The sequence below is a fragment of the Oryctolagus cuniculus genome, chromosome 8 (assembly GCF_964237555.1).
Source record: "Oryctolagus cuniculus chromosome 8, mOryCun1.1, whole genome shotgun sequence".
Lineage (NCBI taxonomy): Eukaryota > Metazoa > Chordata > Mammalia > Lagomorpha > Leporidae > Oryctolagus > Oryctolagus cuniculus.
Window position 1 is genome coordinate 129,260,987 of NC_091439.1, and position 17,567 is coordinate 129,278,553.

The window sequence follows — 17,567 nt, forward strand, 5'->3', positions numbered from 1 at the left end:
TCCATTCAAACCTGCTCCACACATTGCACTGATCTCTGTATTGGCGGCTCCATCTGACTTGCATTCCAAGTTGGGAAGCTTGGCAGCACCCTCTTTACCAGCATCTGTCTCCTAGTCGTCACCGAATCTATGTCAGTGGTGGCTCAGGTCCTACACAAGCCCTCAGGCCGAGGCTGCCTGCTGCCAAGTCTCATTGCTCTCCGGATTCTTTCTTCCAGGCTTTTCTGCTTCAGGCCTGCATACCACCTGCATTTCCCTAGAAAGCACAGGGGACTGTCTGATCTTTTCTCATCTCCTCTTGCATACTTTCAAAAGCCCTAATCCCTTAGGGGGGCATTCCAAGGCCTTGTTCTCAGGTCTGTTCACAGCTTCCTTTTCCAAGCTGCACAGCCCCTGCTTCTGTCATGCCAGACTTGCCACTGCTCTGCAGATAGGCAGCCACTACTTGATGTTCCTCAGTGTTTTCAGCTTGAGAAAGTCGTAGCCATGTTTCAAAATATCCAACTCAAGGGTCTTCCTTCTCTGTGATACTTTTCTCTCATCCTCCCAGGCAGGGATACGTTTCCAGAACTTGCATAACACACTGCTTATCTTCGTAAAGCGCTTAACCCATTTTATCAGCATGTATTTGCTAAATACCTGTATCTCATAGAAGACTGTGAGCTTGTCCAGGGCAGGCCTTTTCTCTCTGCTTTCATTCCTGTAGTCCCTGGTACACAGTTGGTATTCAGCCTATGCAGAACTAACAATACACTCACTGGTGGGTCTTGGGACAGGAACTGATGGTTTATGAAGGGTCTGGTCTCAAGAACAAGGGCACGAGGGCCAAGGAAGGAGACAGCAACAGAATCAGCATTCTTGAAGCACTTTCACTTGTCAGGGTTCTTAGTGTATCATCGTCTCATTTCTAAATAGCAGCACAAGGAGGGAAAGCAAGAGTTTTATTTAATTATACCACATTGTACTGTTTAATCCTCTTCAAAGCTCTGTGAGGAAGGCACTGCTGATCCCCTTTGAAATAGGAGGCTAAAGGAGGTGGGCACCTGTCCTAGGCCATATATCAAAAACAGTAAAGCCCCAGTTTAAAACCTGCTCTGCTGTGTCCCTCCTGGGGTTGGAACCCCAGGTTCCAGTAGTTCTAGAGGTGGCGTATCAGAGAGGTGTAGCTCATAAAAACCAGTGGTACTTTTCTTTTGGGCTTGTCTTTGTATGGAGCAGAACCACAGGCACTTGTCCTATGTTACTAAGGACCCTTCTTAATAACTCTGTGGCCTCATGCTGTGATTTGTTAATATAGGTCCTGTGTCCTGGTTCCCACCAGTGGTCATCTTTCTTTGAGCTATCGGAGGAGTCTGAGGTGGACATCTTGCCACCCGGGGACTGGAACTGACTTTTGAGAGGGACCCTTAGGTATGAAAGGAGATTTGCTGGTAGGGTTAAGACCAGAGGGTTTGAGGGGTCCACAAGGTCCCTGGCGATTAGTCTTTGTTTCTTATTTCTTTACTTTTGAGAGGGACCCTTAGGTATGAAAGGAGATTTGCTGGTAGGGTTAAGACCAGAGGGTTTGAGGGGTCCACAAGGTCCCTGGCGATTAGTCTTTGTTTCTTATTTCTTTATTTCAAAGGAAGAGAGAAATATTTCATCCCTTAGTTTCCTTCCCTAGTGCCCACAACAGCTGGAACTGTATCTGAAGCCAGGGCCTGGGAACTCAATCCAAGTCTCCTATGTGAGTGGCAGGGATGTAAGTACTTGAGCCTTCACCTGCTGCCTCCCAGGGTGGATTAGCAGGAAGCTGGAATCAGGACTTCAGCCAGGACTTGATCCTGGGCACTCTAACATGGGCTGTGGGGATTCCAGCAGTGGCTTAGCCACTATACCAGAAGCCATTCCTTGATTAGTCTTCCGTTCCCTCCTTCACAGGGTGGCTGGCTGCTTGGGAGGGGTTTGCATCACCACTGCTAACAGGGCCTGCTGCATAATTTTGTGAGCGCCTTGTTCCTAAGGCAGGGATAAAGTGCCACTAAAGGTACTAAGTCATAAAGCTCTTTCCTTTCTCCCGCATACCTCCTTGGCTCAGCCTCATGTTCTTTGGACTCGCTTACAAACCGAGGATTTTGAGTCACCACCAGCAGAGGTTTACACCCAGTGAAGGCCCTTCTGAGTACCAGCGCTGTGTGATGGCTCCTTTGTGACCATGTAGGCTGCGCCCGTGAGGTTGGCCTTGGCTGCTGAGTATAATCCATTGGCTGTGACTGTATAAGATTACATTGTATTCCAACATAAGCGGTTGCTATTTTGTATGATAATTCTGATATTTCACCATTAAAGCAATGCTGCAGGGAGCAACGTGGATTATCCATACCAGAGCATTCCTGGAACTGTTTTGATGACTTGTGTTAGTTCAGAATCACTAGGTCTTTGCTAGCATTCTGCAGTAGGCAATGGCATTGCAGGCCAGCTCTCTCCCTAGCACAAGGCTGACCGCGTTGAAATTTACACAGGTGTTGAACAGATCTCCGCACCTGCAGTGTGGAAAAGACTAGAGCAGTGCCCTCTTGTGCCTGACTGCCCTTCTTTCTGCCTCTTTGCTTTGTACATTATTAAATGTGCTCTCAAACCACTAGGACTCACAGCTGAAAATAAAGTAGGTTGGTGGACAGTCACAGACAGCACTGTCCACTCACCAGGCCCGGGTTGTTTCTCCTTAAGCACTGTACCAGATGCCCTACTCCACCCATTAATAACTCTTGTCCTTTCCGAGTTGTTAGCTGTGTCATAAAATTTCTAGATTTCTGAGGGGTTTTGTAAATCTTAAAGTAGAAGATAAGAACTTTTGCTGCCAGTGTTTTGGCTTAGCTGGTAAAGCCGCCCCCCATGATACCAGCATCCCATATGGACGCTGATTCAGATTCCCAGATCCACTTCCAATCCAGCTCTCTGCTAATGCACTTGGCAGGGCAGCACAAGATAGCCCCAGTGCTTGGGCTCCTGCACCCACGTGGGAAAGCCAGAAGAGGCTCCTGGCCATTGTGGCCATCTGGGGAGTGAACTAGTGTATGGAAGACCTCTCTCTTTCTCTTTTCTCTTTCTCTTTCTCTTTCTCTCCCTCTCTTTCTGTAACTGTGCCTTTAAAATAAATAAAATGTTTTTTTTTTTAAAAAGAACCTTTAACCATTCAAAGAAAGCCTCAAGTAGAAAGAAGAAGAATCTTGCAGACCCACAGTACTCACTGACCTAAAATCTTGCCTGAAATTCTTGTTGAAGTTTGCTGATATTTATAATTTCTGATGATTATAATTTCTGATGATCATCAGAAATGACACATACTGACTTGTGTGAAGTGAGCTAGTAGATATTCTTGGCCTGTGTAAAAGTCACGTCTGCTAGTTTTACAAGATGTAACTGCTACGCTCCTGAGCTACTCGAGAGCTGTTGGGTAGAGATGTTATTACTGGCAGAGTCGTCACACTGCACAGCCCCCATGGGCATCGTTACGCCCTGTGACTGGCATTTCCAGGGCTAGTGCTGTGCACACTGGGGAGGCCTTACCCACAGGTGGTGTGGTGTCTGCACAATGTCTGCATGATGGTTCTCCCTCATTTGGATGGCTGGTAGGGTTCTGTTAGTACACAGCCCCTCAACTTGTGACTTTTCAAAATTGCTCAAGCACGCGTTTTTGAGTCACCTCGGAGGGGAACAGTTGGGGCCCTGGGGGATTGATTGCCCACTGTTCTAGAGACTAGAACAGACCTACCCTTGCCTCCTGGAACTTTCTCTGAGTTAGAAACCTCTTAGAGTTATTATAAATCCTTGAAATATTTTATTTCATGGTGTATCTTTAAGCAGAGGTATCTTAAATTAGTGCAGCAATCATAGACTTATTTTTATTATATTTTTATTAAGTAGGAGGGAGGAAAGCATTGTTGGTCAGCGCACATGGTGCTTAACGTGGAATCTGGAGGTGGAGATGGTGTTTTCTTACTTCAGAGTTTGTGATTTCCAACTCTTGCCAAGGGTAAACACTAGAATTAGGTCTAGGCTGTGGTTCTAGCTGGTATGCCTCTGTTTCAAATTTCATCTCGCTTCTGCTTGGCATCAAGATTTCCAGCTTTCCAAGGCTGGCCACAAATTCAAATCAAGTGTCTAAACCAGTAGTTAGAGGAAAAGATCCCGCAGTGGTAATGGTACTGCTAAATGACCTAAATACCCATCCTACATTTTTTTTTCCTATCAAGAAAAAAAAAATGGACACCTGCCAAGGCTGTGTATGAGATTCTAAGCATGATTTTCATCACACTCTGCCCTGAGCAGTAGGGAGAGGAGAGCCTGCCTTCAAAAATCTGTCTTGAGGTGTTCTGAATTTCAGGACCGCCTTAAGTTGGCTGGTGGATGCCCTCAATCTATGTTTCTTTGTAAAAATTTTCTGGTGTTATGGATGGAAGAAAATCATCACTGCTCCCATAAATTGTTTTTAGAAATTTATTTATTTGAAAGTCAGAGTTACAGAGAGAAGGAGAGGCAGAGAGAGAGAGAGAGAGAGAGCGAGTTTCCATCTGCTGGTTCCCTCCCCAATTGGCAGCAACGGCCAGAGCTAAGCCAATCTGAAGTCAGGAGCCAGGAGCTTCTTCCTGGTCTCCACGCAGATGCAGGGGCCCAAGGACCTGGGCCATCTTCCACTGCTTTCCCAGGCCACAGCAGAGAGCTGGATCAGAAGTGGAGCAGCCGGGGCTCGAACCAGCGCCCATATGGGATGCTGGCATTGCAGGTGGCAGCTTTACCTGCTACGCCACAGTGCCGGCCCCTGCTCCCATACTTTCAAGCGCTGCAGCCAAAGCATTTTTTTCAGTGCCTTACCCTCCACCTGTGCTTCATTAGAATTAAGCACAGAGTAAAGTATTAGTGACTGTGATCCTGCTGTGTGCCAAGGTTATGGGCGCCTGTCTTAGCCCCAGCAACGGGATCACCATGCACCTTCCACCAGGGAGGGATCCAGCTGCACGATTCAATCCTGAAGACAGACTCTCAGTGACCACTCCTGATCTCAATGCTCTTGGTCAAGGTTCCCAAGAAAGCAGAGACTGAGATTTAAAAAAAAAAAAAAAGTGCTAATAATTTATTAAGACGTGCAGTTTCAGGAAATCCAAGGTCAAGAAGAATGAGGTGGAGCAAGAGGAAGAGCCAACACAGAGGTGCACCACAGAGGTGTCCACGGCTTAGTATCTACACGGCTAATAATTCATTCCCTTGGGGTCATCTTGCAAGAGGCCATTTAAAGTGGGGTGGGCATTTGACCCAGCAATGAAGACTCCAATTAGGATGACCACATCCCGCAGTAGAGTGCCTGGACTTAAGAATGACCTTCAATTCCTGAGAGCAGGAGTGCTTCGGTATACAATGACGTGATGAGCTCTTCCAGCCAGAAGACACTGTCTCACTGTTGGCACCTCTGCTGGGGCCGCTCCTGCAGTATTTCCTGGTGAAAGGACACATAAAGCGAGGGTACATACGCTGATTCGAGTAAGAGAGTGTGCGTTTCAGAACCTCAGCTGAGGACGCCCCGAAAATCATTGAGCATGCAGAAACCAACAACTCCCTCATGTTAGTTGGATGCTAATTCAGTGTAAGCTGGCTGACTATGCGCTCAACTGTGAGAGAGAATATGACTTAGTAACGCTTCAAATGCTGCAAATTTGTCTTTGGAGACTCTTCCAAAAGGAAGGTGCGAACATAACTTTCTACCATTTTCTAGATTTCTTGCTTCACATCCTTCTGCAGACACTATTTTTTTTCTCTGTAAATGTGACTTTCATGCATGAGAGGACTTTAAAAAGTTTGTGGGAAATGTTTATTATGAAAAAACCATGCATGGATTTCATTGTTTTTACAAAAAAAAAAAAGTCCTTTTAGTTCAATTTTTCACAGGCTTTTTGAAGCAGCTTCAGGTATTTTCAGAAGTGTTTTGTGCCATGCAGTGGTGCCACACCATCTTCTTCTTCTTTTTTTAAGATTTATTTGTTTATTTGAAAGTCAGAGTTACACACAGAGAGAAGGAGAGGCAGAGAGAGAGAGAGAGAGCGGTCTTCCATCTACTGGTTCACTCCCCAGTTGGCCACAATGGCCAGAGCTGTGCCGATCCAGAGCCAGGAGCTTTTTCTGGGTCTCCCACGTGGGTGCAGGGGCCCAAGCACTTGGGCCATCTTCCACTGCTTTCCCAGGCCATAGCAGAGAGCTGGATCAGAAGTGGAGCAGCCGGGGCTTGAACCAGCGCCCATATGGGATGCTGGCACTGCAGGCGGCAGCTTAACTCGCTATGCCACAGTGCCTTCCCCACACCATTTTCTTTTGAATGACTTGCAGCAAACATATTTGGGGGAAGGATTGTGAAAAATATCCTCTTGGGTAAATACGAACTGGGAAGATTTAGAGAGAGAAGTAATAAAGCAGATGTTACTGTTGAATGAGTGAACTATCGTGATATCTTATTTTTAAAAAATGGGTAATGCTTAATAGGTTTGCTTTTATAGATCATGGCTACTGCACCTGCTGTGGCAGGTGAAAAGTCAAGCTCCAGTGACAGTGACAGTGACACTGAAAATGATAGCTCTGAAGCCAGTGAGACCACGGAGAGCGTGTCCTCTTTTGATCAATTTGAAGAAGAAGATGACCTGAGCTCAGAAGGCATCGTAGAAGAGCCAACTTCCAGGCAACTGCAGTTTGAAATCAATGAAGAGACACCTCCAGGAGCTGAAGCTACAGTTGAGAACAGCTGTCAGTTGGGAGAATCAGGTGAGGGATTACCCATGCATGTGAGTTTCTTTCATGCTTCTCCTCTTTGGGAAAAGATTTATTATTTATTTATTTCCAAGGTAGAATGACACAACAGAGAAGAAGAGATACAGAGGGTGGAAGATGGGGAAAAGGAGAGGGGAGAGAGAGAGATTGATCAATCTTTCTTTCGCTAGTTCACTCCCCAAATGGCCTCAATAGGCAAGACTAAGCCAGGAGTCAGGAATTCCCTCTGGGTCTCCCACATGGGTGTAGGGGGCCTAAGCACTTGGACCACCCTCTGCTGCTTTCCCAGGAGCATTGTCAGGGAGCTGGATGGGAAGTGGAGCAGCCGGGACTCGAACTGATGCCTAGATGGCATGCTAGTGCTGCAGGCTGGGACTTTAGCCCACTGCGACACAGCGCCGCACCGTGGCAGAACTTTTGAAGGTAGATGTAGATATTTAGAAATTTATATAACTGTTTATTTAACATCTCTCTCTGTGTGTGTGTGTCTCTCCATATAAAATATTCACATGAATTAACTTTGGAAGTGGCACATTGCTCAAGTTTTGTTTACATTTGTATTTTGCAGATTTCTTAAAGATTTATGTATATCATAAAATTCATTTGTGACTGAGAATTTATGAAAAAGCTAATTTCAAAATTGTACGATTTGGCTGCCCTGGCCCACAATCATTCTGTTTAATGAGTGGGGTAGGCAGGCTGTCATTATGGAGACAGCGATGTGTCTTTCACATTCTTAGGAACGTTCCATTGATGTGTTTGCAGCTTTGCATAAAATACAAATATAGTCAAAGTTATCAGCAGAAGTTGTCTTTTAAAACTGAATATGAGAGGGTGGTGTTGTGTCACAGCAGGTTAAGCTGCTGCCTGCAATGCCAGCATCCCCTGTGAGCACCAGTTCGAGTCCTGGCTGCTCCACTTCCAATCCAGCTCCCTGCAAACGTGCCCGGGAAAGCAATGGAAGATGGCCCAGATGTTTGGGCCCCTGCTATCATGTGGGAGACCTAAGCAGAGTTCTGGGCTCCTGGGTCGATCTCTCCCTCCCTTTCTGTTGCTCTGCCTTACAAATAAATCTTTAAAAAAATGAATATTAAACCTCTGTTATTTATTTTGAAAGGATTAACTGAATGTGGGGAAATTCTAAAGAAACTCTCCAGGTACCTTTGGGCCCACCTGTCAAAATCCGAGTAAGTATAACACAAATAGTTCAAAGTCACACATCACGACATGTTATTTCCCTCTGCATGACATATTTTTTTTTAAATTTTCTTCCTGCTAAGTTGTTTTGTATAACCTTCCAATGGGGTAAACAGTTAATGTTATTAAAAATAGAGAAATCTTTCCTTGGGAAATGTTATGGTCTAAGTCATTCGGTAGCCAGGAGTAAGTTATTGAAGAATTTGAAGAGGGGTATAAGTGGAGAAAAGACTCAATTTTCTTTTAATACTGCACAATAATAAAGTAGCTGTTTAACTAACATTGTATACCATTTAAAACATTGCGCGAGTTTCATGAAACTGACTTTGGCACAAGTTGACCACTGGTTAAACATTCTATAATATCAGCAACGATGACTGCACCACGCCAGTGTGTTGTGTTGTTTTCCTGACAACCATTTGTGTGTGCTTGCTAATGTGCTAGGGACTTTGCACACCACAGTGAAGAGAGTAAAAATGTTCCTGCCACTGGTGGTTTATTGAGTCTAATCTTGGCATTTGGTGCCTCATTCCAATTTTCTCAATTAATTTACAATAGAATAAGTTTAGAATCAAAACGGAATTTATAATACTACAATACCAATTGTATTCAACTACAAAGTAAAATAAAAACTCAAAACATTCTTTATAACAAGCATATTTTAAGTATAGATTATGGCCTAAGCATATTTTGGTTCTAACCACTCATGTTTATCTCATTAATCCTCACAGCAATTGTTTGAAGGATTAGCTGTTCTGAATTCTTTTTTTTTTTTTTTTGCAAGTCAAGAAACTGTAGCACAGGATAGACAAGCAATTTGTCTAAAGTCACGTAGGAGCAGGCTTAGAATCCAGAGCATTTGGTCTTAGCCAAAACATTATGTGTTGAAATTTGCGGAAAGTGAATTCTGAAAGAATACATAGAGTTAACATTTTCCTACTGTGTTTGAGTTTTTAGTTTGAGAGGAGCAGGATGGAAAAGAGAGGGAGAGAGGGAGAGAAGGAGAGAGGGAGGGGGAAGGGGAGAGAGAGAGTTAGTTTCCACCTGCTGGTTCAGTCTTCAAATGCCTGGGACTGCCGGGCTGGGCTTGGTCAATGCTGGGAGCTGGGAACTTAGTGTGGGTCTCCCGTGTGGGTGGCAGGGAGCCAGCTACTTGAGCCATCACCACTGCCTCCCAGGGTGTGCTTTAGCAGGAAGCTGGAATTGGTAGCTGAAACCAGGACTCAAATCCAGGCACTCGCATGTAGGTTATAGGCATCCTAACAGGCCAAATGCTTTCCTTTAATTAAAAGGAATTATATCTAGTAACAACCCACGTCCTAGCAGTTCTTGTTTTTATACACCACCAGATGTAGCTGGAATAACTTCTGATACCTGCTAAGGCCTGTGTAGCTCTATGATGACTTTGGAAACCGCTTGGTGCTACCCTATAACTTGCAACTCAGTAATTCCATTTGCCTGAGTTCAGTCGAGTGGGCATTGAGGAAACCTGTGTTTCAGGAAGCTATGAGAATAGTCCTTGCAGCACAGTTGGCAGTATCAAAAAATGCATAGAAACAAGTCAGATGCCCATGGGAAGGAGGACACAGAATCAGTTATGATGTACACATCACAGTGCAGTAGTTCAAGCATAGCATCCTATAACCACATGCGGGATTTTAATCGTAATTAGTACTTGAGTTAAACAAAGAAATTTCAGAAAAGGCGTGGGATGCCTTTCTGATAAAAATTACAAATTAAGCATAATATACATCATAAGAACTTAAAAAGTGATGTGAGACTGAGTAAAATTGAATTCAAGGCAGTGGCTGCCTCTGAGGGGAGAGGCTGGGTAATGAGCTTTGGAAACGACTCACTGGGAAGATATAAGTTATGAAAAATCTTGGGCACCGGGTTCTAGTCTCGATTGCCCCTCTTCCAGTCCAGCTCTCTGCTGTAGCCCGGGAGTGCAGTGGAGGATGGCCCAAGTGCATGGGCCCTGCACCCCATGGGAGACCAGGAGAAGTACCTGGCTACTGGCTTCGGATCGGTGCAGCACCGGCCGTAGTGGCCATTTGGGGAGTGAACCAATGGAAGGAGGACCTTTCTCTTTGTCTCTCTCTCTCTCACTAACTCTACCTGTCAAAAAAAATTAAAAAAAAAAAAAAGAAAATTTTTTTTGTTGCTGGGTTGAGTGAAGACGTCACAGATGTTGATTGTACATTAGCTTAAAAAGCAAATAACTGAACTGAATAAATAAACAGCATATAACTGAACAAGGATAATGACTGATTTAGTGTTTCACATTTGAAGTACATAACAGTAAGCCTGTCAATCTAAAATGTATGTGGAGATGAATTTTTTGCATAAATTTAAGCATACGCGTACACTGAAGTGAGTTGCAGTTCCACTCTTAGGATGTCAGGCTCCAACCAGGGGCTTATTCTATTATCAAAATCATGGCAATGCCCTGGAAAACTGTTAAAGATAACAGAAATCTGTGCTTAGTTTTTTCTTTAAATTTCTTAGACTGGAAGAAGAGTTGCCCACCCAATCAAACTGTACGTTTTCTCTGAGGCGGCTGCTGCTCTGTCCACAGTCTCCGCCTGTTCTGTATTTTATTCAGGAGGGTCAGCTTGCTGAAAGACTTCGTTGAATCTGAATTTTTTTTGATTGATGGAGATTCCTTACTCCTCACTTGTGCTCTCCATGTGAACCTCAAGATGGGGCAAACCCTCCACTTCTTCTACATTATGGAGCGGTTTCTGCACGACTTCATTCAAAAGGAAGCCAGATTTGTAATCGTCTTTTTTAAGGTAACAGATATTTCGTTCTCCGTTCTCATCTTGGAAAACAGAGTCAATCATTTCGAAACGTGGCCCATCATTACTTAACTATTAGCTATATTGCTTCTTCAGTCTGTAACTAGAGGCTCTGCTGAAAGGGCTAATAGTAAATGTTGTACAGAGGAGAATGGCCACCGAGTGTGTTCTTATCTACTTACACTTGTAGAGGCTGTGTAGAACATGTTTAATCATCTTAGCTCTTTCTATCATGTTAGCACAGTAACTCCCATAAGCTTCACAAAAATAACTAGACACTCATTTTTTATCTCTAATACTAACACTTGTTTCCTTTTTTTTTACAGGATGCAGAAAATATATATTTTAACTGGCCTCATTTTCTGGCCCTTCGTACTGCCCTGATTCAACATTTAGAATACAATACTGATGTCACTGTTCATACTGAGTTTTCCAATTGTTTGTCTCCAGAATGGAACACATTTCTTGAGGAATGCTACCCGCATTTCTTGGTCATCTCAGATGAAGGAATCACCGCTCGACAAACAGATTTTTTAAACATTTTTATCATTCATGCTCTTCAGAAGAAAATCAATATAGTACAGCCCTTGGGGCTAGAGTCGGATGTCCTTAGAATTTATGGATACCATACCTCAAGTCGCTTTGAGCACAGACAATTCTTTGAAATGGTAAGTCAGGTTGAACTGCCTAAGAAGAAGTGAGCCGTGTAAATGTGGAAGAAACAACCCTGATAATGTGAGTCCTTGTTCAAGAGGTTGGGCCTAGGAAGGCTCTGAAGGAATCTTTTAACGTGGAAAGCAGGAAGGTTTTGCTCTGGCTTTACAAGTCAGGTTAGTAGAAGTGAGTTCTGAGTTTTGGCAAAGAGAGAAATTCTTGTTGGGGATGAAGCCTTTGGGTGATTCGGTGAGATGAGGAAGAAGGGTGTGGGCCAAGTTCAAGGGCAAGAGGCAATGGAGGCCAGCGCCACAGCTCACTAGGCTAATCCTCCGCCTGTGGCGCCGGCACCCCAGGTTCTAGTCCGGTCAGGGCCCCGCATTCTGTCCCGATTGCCCCTCTTCTGGGCCAGCTCTCTGCTGTGGCCTGGAGTGCAGTGGAGGATGGCTCAAGTGCTTGGGCCCTGCACCGGCACGGGAGACCAGGAGAAGCACCTGGCTCCTGGCTTTGGATCAGTGCGGTGCGCCGGCCGCAGTGGCCATTGTGGGGTGAACCAATGGAAAAGGAAGACCTTTCTCTCTGTCTCTCTCTCTCTCACTGACAGTGGACAGTGAGAGAGAGAGAGAAAAAAAAAAGAAAGAGGAAATGGAGGGGAGGAACCCAGAGAAACCAGACATGAGAGCACCAAGGTGGGAAATTCTGTTTCTTCTGCATAAATTATACAAATATGTGTGCACGTGACAGCTCATAGGGACACACACTCAGACGTGTACTTGTTTGAATATGTATTACCTAGGAGAGTTCTTCAAAATGTTCGTGGAAAATGGAATTAAAGATGCTAAGTTTGGTGCAAAAAATCGAACATGCATAGTTTTTTTAATAATTTTTTTGTTTTTGTAATATGGACAAATTTTATCTGTACAGTTTTAGAGTACAGTGATACTTCCCACCCTCCCCTCCCTCGTGCCCATGCTCCCACACCCCCCCTTCCTTTGTTATTTTTTTTCTTTTAAAGATTTTTATTTATTTATTTGACAGAGTCACAAAGAGCAGACAGAGAGGGAGAAACAGAGGGAAAGATCTTCCATCCACCAGTTCTCTCTCCAATTGGCTGCAGCGGCTGGAGCTGAGCTGATCTGAAGCTAGAATGCAATCCAGATCTCCCACATGGGAGGCGGGAGCCCAGTTCCCTGAGCTGTCACTGGTTTCCCAGGGTGTGCATTAGCAGGAAGCTGGAGTTAGGAACTGGAGCTGGGAATCAGATCCAAGCATTCCCGTGTGGGATGTGGGTGTCAGTCTCAAGGCTCAGTGCTCATACCATTTGGTACTTTTTAAATAGTTGCTTTTATGGAACTAGGTAGAAGTGTTTTTTTTTGTTGTTGTTAGATTGCAATGTCCTCAGCATTAGTTCAAGAAGACATAATGGAAGTTTATTTGATTTGAATTGATGGCTTTCTTTTTGTTTTCCTGTAGCCAAATAAACATGACTTTCCACCTTGTATTTAGTTTAAGTAGAGGTTTGTGATGTGTACACATACGTGTTTTTTTTTTTTTTTTGTATCTGTGTGTGTAGCATGAGAAACAGCTGCGACATGCCTTACATGCCCATGTGGTTTTCCAAAAGTCACAGGAAGCAAGAATATCTGTGTGTGGTCATTTGAAATTAAATGTGGAAGACCCGCAGAAAGAGGTAATGACTATGCTCCTAAAACTAAAGTTCAGCGTGTAGGAAATATACCTTTGATGGCTATTGCTTCTAGCAAACAGGCCTGTCCTACGCTCACCTTCACGCCCCCTGACTCCCTAGCCTTCCATCTCTGGGAAGTGTTCTCTTGCAAGCCGCATTCCTCTGAGGCAGAAAGGGTCTTGCTAAATTGTTATCAAAACATCCTGAAGTTGGTTAAAAATATTTTCTACAAAATACTTTGTATGCAATGTGTGGTGATACTGGCCAGAGGCCAGTGCTGTGATAACGTTAACGATCCCAAGGCTTACTCTTGTGATGGGTGAGGTGGCTCTTGTGGGTGCTGGCTTCCTGGAAGATGGGAATTGTTCAGATCTTGAAAGGAAAGGGATCTTTGAGGTTAGCAAATGCAAGGAAGCCATTGGCCTTTGGGAACGTCTCCGGAAGGTAACCTAAGCCAGTGGTTACTCTGTACTTCTGATTTCCTGAATCATGCCATCTCATGTGGTTCCACAATCCATAGAACAGTGTTTTTGGAAGACTAGGCATGACGTGGTGATGAGACGGGGTTCACCTGACTGTGGAGTCAGTACACGTATGAGCATCCAGATATTTAGTGTCCCCTATTCTAAGGTGAACTAAAAGTCCCCACCTCATTGGATTCTTCTGTCCATTCTCCCTGCATTCGCTCTCTCACTTAACCATACAGCAATATTTGTGACACGGATGCATCGTTCCACATGTCGTGCTAGGTGCTGGACTTACAGTGGCGGACAAGACCAAAAGGGGTCTTGTTTTCATAGGAATTTTAACCTATGTGAGCCAAGTAACCAACTGTAACGTTGCACGGAGAAAGATGCAGGTGATTCCTTGAGCAGCTGTGAGAAGGGGAGGGACTCTTAGAGCTGCAGCGGAGCATTCACTGTGGCTCTAGCTATGGTTTTCATTCGTGTCCTCACTCTCATTCCTGTTTTACATAGGTGGGGTTTTTTAACAGCCTGTGCTCAAGCGTTACCCTGTCCTTCTCTCCTTCCCAAACTTGTAGCCCTTCCTGGGGCTCAGTGGCCCTCCCCTGCTCCTTAGGCCCCCAGGAGCACACAGAGTAGAAATAGGGCTGCCGATTTCATCCTCTGAGTTCCTCTGATTTCAAAGGGCAGCCTATGTGTGCTGATGCTCTCGGGCTCGGAACTCCCTGGGGGTGCTCTTTTCAGTCTTAGTGTAAAGCCCCTGTGAGACCCGACATAGCATGTAGACACTGAACTGACGTCTTTAAGTGAAAGAATTGAGACCAGGTGACTTGTTCAATGACTGTTTCAAGCTTTTAGGAGGTGTTGCGTCTCCTGGTTCAAATCCTGATGCCTCACCACGGACTCAGATAAACATCTTGTCTCCATCGCCCCCGTCTGCTCCTGTCTGCATCTCTTGCTGAGCGCTGTGATTTATCGTGCCTTTGCAACTTTCCCCAAAATACAAGGGTTCTCGTGATCACGCCTTTGGTAGCAGTCGTTCGTATCAGTTTATGGGAGTAGAGCTGTTGATCGTTAGCAGTGTGTATGCCATGCATCTCAGTGTCTTCACTGGCCCCTGGGAAGTGTCTGGGCTGACAACACTGAAGAATCCACAGGTTAATCACACAGAGACCTGTGGATTTGCCATGGCCTGTAGATCAGCAGGAGAAAGTTGTTCATATTAAAATGTCACTTAGGGCCTTATTAAATACCGGCTCAGCATCATTTTCCAAGTTCCGCAGGCCTATCTTATATGTTTTTCTTTAAGTTTTTGAAAGATAAAATTTCAGTATTTTTCTAGAATTAATTACTATGTCAGCTTTGAATCTTGTTTCTTGGAATCACTGTTTTTTTTGTTTTTTTTTGACAAAGTGTTCTATTTCAGGTGCATCAAACCCTGTCCTTGCTTCAGGACCTGTGGCCACAAGCAGCTGAAATCCGAGGTGTTGTCTGCTCCGTTTCATGTTCGGTGGCACTAAAGCTCTACAAAAAAATGTTACTAGATTTAGAAGACCGTGAAAACCCAAACACATACACAGAAAACTGTGATACACAGGTGAGACTCCTTCAAAACCAATGAGCCCGTCTCATGCCACTTTTGATGATGTGACAGTGCTTGTGGGTGGTGGCCCTATGCATAAGCTCAAGGTCAAACAGAAAATACGACGTGTGGATCACATGTTTGCTGGCTAAGCATGGAGATATCATTATGATCTCATTCTTATGAAAGCTGGCAAGATTCTTTATAAGATAGTTGAGATGAATCTGTCACCTCTTTCATCTCTGATCACAGGACAAATATCTTTTGTCCCCTGGCTCAGAGCTGGTCATCATTGCTGCTTGCAATCTCCTGGGCCAGTTTCAATGCATACATGGTGACATTGCACAGAAGTTAGCATTTGTCAAAGCCGATAGGCAGTGGGACCTGACGATGAGCCCACTGTCCACTTTGTGGCTCAGCATCACGTTTTCTGTAATGATAAGGTTGCTCCTATTTGTAACAGTAGTGAGCTAGTAGAGTCTGAATTACTTGTCAATCCTTGCTGTAGTGGGCATGCAGTCACCAACTTTTTACTGTTCTTGGTGGTCTACTACATGGTAAGTAAAAGTCAAGCAGCTACTCGGGGGCAGAGCTGGGATGCAACCCATTTTTTCCTTTTCTGTTCTGCTACGTTGCTTTACCGTATAGATCACAGCCATGCTCAGCCCTGGTTGTACATAGGAACAGGTGTGACAGGAAGCAGCTTTTCTGCAACCCCTGGTACTTCTGCTCTTGAGGACATGAATAACTGGCTGCTGGACATGTCCTTAAACAGAGGCCATTTCCCTACCATTTTATCAAATGCAAGGTTTAGATACAGTGAATTTCGGAACTCCATGTATTAGGCAAAGCTTTCACTCCTAGGCAACACAGCTAGTTGTGTTGTTTTTCATCCATCACATGCTTAGTAGAATTTTTCTAGAGATAAAATTACCCCCAAAAGAATTAAATCGTCACATGGGAGAATTTTGGGTAAGGTGCCTTAAAATATTGTTACTGCATGTCTGAATTTTTTCAAGAAAATTTGACTTCTTGTTTGTATTTTTCTCTTTAAAATTTTTTCTTTCTTTGTTTTTATTTATTTGAAAGGGAGAGCAGAGAGAGAACATGAGCAAGTGCAAGCGAGCCCATCTGCCAATTAATTTCTCAAATGCCCACCACAGCAGGACTGGGCCAGGCTGAAGCCAGGGCTCTGATCTCAGTGTGGTTCTCCCAGCTGAATGGCAGTCATCACCTGGGGTCTTAACGTTAGGAGGTTGGGTGTTAGCAGGAAGTTGGTCTTGGAAGCAAAGCTGGGACTCCATCCTAGACACCTGTTACGGGATGTAGGTGTCCAAGCAGACTCAACCCGTGCACCAAAGGCCCACCTTTGTATCTGAATTTTTATGTTGCCTGTGCAAGTGGACATTTTAAAAATTCATGTTTTTCCAGGATTTGAAGGAGGCACCCACACTCAGTGAAGCAGCAGACCTGTGCCGAATGTACTGTCTCAGTGTGATTTTCCTTCAGCATTTACCTCTGATCCAAAGAGCTAAGAGTAGAATCATTACTCATAAATGGGATGCAACACTTTCTCCATTTCTAAGAATGGTAAGTGAACCACCTGGAGATTCATAAGCGCTCAAAATTCAATAAGGCAAAACTTGGACGGTGCAATCCTGTGTCTCTACTGATGCTGTTTTGCTTTCTATAGTCATCTTAAAAGGTTCTTTGTTTCCTGTATCCATCTTCAACATGGCTACCAACAAACAATGCATGTTTCCTTGAAAAACTGAGTCCTAGATAAAAGCACTCCATACAAAAATGTAGTCCTCCCTAGTATAAAACAACCCCCACACTGAAGAGTTCATTGAGAAAACAACTCTAATGAGTATATATAAATAGTGAAGTAATGAATAAAGAATTTACATTCATTGCGTTTCACACTTCGTAGCCAGTTGAAACAGAGACAACAGGAATACAAAAGTCCTTTGTAAGTTCTTAGGAAATTTAGGAAAATTTGAAAACCTTGGTTTTTTGTACTTAGCACAGTTTGATGCTTTTATGTAGTTAGTTGTGATCTCACTTCTTTTTTTTATTTTTATTTTTTATTTTTTATTTTTATTTTTTGACAGGCAGAGTGGACAGTGAGAGAGAGAGACAGAGAGAAAGGTCTTCCTTTGCCGTTGGTTCACCCTCCAATGGCCGCCGTGGCTGGCACGCTGCGGCCGGCGCACCGCGCTGATCCAAAGGCAGGAGCCAGGTGCTTCTCCTGGTCTCCCATGGGGTGCAGGGCCCAAGCACCTGGGCCATCCTCCACTGTACTCCCTGGCCACAGCAGAGAGCTGGCCTGGAAGAGGGGCAACCGGGACAGAATCCGGCACCCCGACCGGGACTAGAACCCGGTGTGC

General features: G+C 44.4%; 1 long non-coding RNA gene across 1 annotated transcript in view; it reads left to right on the forward strand.

Annotated features, from left to right (window-relative positions):
* Positions 1–17,567, forward strand: part of LOC103346715 (probable ATP-dependent RNA helicase DDX60) — a 100,140-nt gene that overhangs the window by 11,294 nt on the left and 71,279 nt on the right. Inside the window, exons 3-9 of the long non-coding RNA XR_011378534.1 lie at positions 6,525–6,786; positions 7,910–7,979; positions 10,595–10,784; positions 11,117–11,458; positions 13,018–13,134; positions 15,022–15,192; positions 16,609–16,767. This is a non-coding gene — a long non-coding RNA (probable ATP-dependent RNA helicase DDX60). The remainder of the gene's footprint in view (positions 1–6,524; positions 6,787–7,909; positions 7,980–10,594; positions 10,785–11,116; positions 11,459–13,017; positions 13,135–15,021; positions 15,193–16,608; positions 16,768–17,567) is intronic.